Consider the following 1,585-nt stretch of genomic DNA (forward strand, 5'->3'; position numbering starts at 1 on the left):
AAAAAAATCAAGAGAGAGAGAGAGAGAGAGAGAGAGAGAGAGAGAGACTCTGTTAGCAATGGCATATAGAGCATATAGAGAAGCCCACCTATGCTCACTGCTGTCTTCCTCAATTCCTGTGGCTGACTACTGACAGAGCAGACAGTGGTCAACCAAATGGAGGGAAGGGAGACTTGTCTCACATTGTCTGATGCAAAACTCTAGAACTACTACAGTACATGTGGGAAAACCCAAGCAGGAGAGAAATGACAAGCTCCATAGTTCTCTGATGGGAGTCTCATGATTGGTGGGAGTTTTGAGTACACTGTGGTTGTCAGCAAGGAAGAATGCTTTTGAATGGCACAGGCTCCTTTCAGCCCGGAGTCTTTGTTTAGCCGGACTTGAACTCTCCTCACTGGAGTCCTCACTGCTCTGTTGCTAGAAGGTTCTTTCAGGAGCATCCATTCCAGCCCTCTAGTAGCTGTGTGGAAACACACCTGTTTCCATAGGGAAATAATTGAGGAATAACATTCAAGTCCCCTGAATGTTCCCCTGTTGTTTCAGATCCTTCCCTAGAACCCCAGATACTCTGCATCTTATACATCTTATCCATAGCATAAGGAGATGGAATAGGGGTGGAGGATCCAGCTCTGCTCCTGTTGAGATCCTGACTCTTGGATGGTTAAACATTTTGACTGACACTGTGCACATGTGCATGTACAAGTGCACGCATATGTACAGCTGCACTTGTATATGTAAGGCTGTATATATGAAGGCCGGAAGAAGGTATTGTGTGTTTTGGGGGCATTCACCTTAGTAGGTAGATGATGGGGTATGAACTCTGGTCTTCATGGTTGTATAACAAGTATTATTAACTACTGAGCCACCTCTCTAGCCTCTAGGGGTTCAGTATGTAGTAGCCCTTGCTGGCATGGTACTTGGTACATAAACCATGCTAGTCTCAAACTCATAGTGACCTTCTTACCTGCCTCTGCTTCTGACTCCCCTGTGTGGAACTCAAAAGTTCATGCTGCACCATGCTTGCCTGTTTGTTATTGTTTGTTTGTTTTCTGCTGTTGCTATTCTTAGATATGGCCTTTCCTGTAGCTTAGACAGATCTAGAACTCACTGTGTAGCCAAAGGTAACCTTGAGTTCCTGATTCTTCTTGTTACAACCTCCCAAAGGCTAGGAATAACTGGCATGTTCCACCACACCTGGCTTTGCAGTGGTGAGTGAGGTGAGATGGAGCTGAAGGCTAATCTGTGGGATGTGGCTGCCGGAGGTCAAGAAACTCACACAATGAGATCCAGGCAGTTTCACCTGCATAGGGCTGGGAGCTTGTGGCAGACATTAGAGTGCAGTTAGGAAAGGGGAGGAAGCAGTTGCCCAGGTTTAAACCCTTTCCAAAACTTTTTCTCTCCATGTAGGAGACTCAAAGGTCTTGTCCACACGTCTCTCTTTTCCTGCAGGGGGAAGGGAGTTGGGCTCGGATTCTCCTGTCCTCAGCCCCTCCCCTCCCCTCCCCTCTCCCTTTCTGAGCTTCTGAGCTGTGCTTCTCTCCTTATTTATAACATCCTTCCTTCTTCATCACCACCAACTTTTTTT

The sequence above is a fragment of the Mastomys coucha genome, unplaced genomic scaffold (assembly GCF_008632895.1).
Source record: "Mastomys coucha isolate ucsf_1 unplaced genomic scaffold, UCSF_Mcou_1 pScaffold6, whole genome shotgun sequence".
Lineage (NCBI taxonomy): Eukaryota > Metazoa > Chordata > Mammalia > Rodentia > Muridae > Mastomys > Mastomys coucha.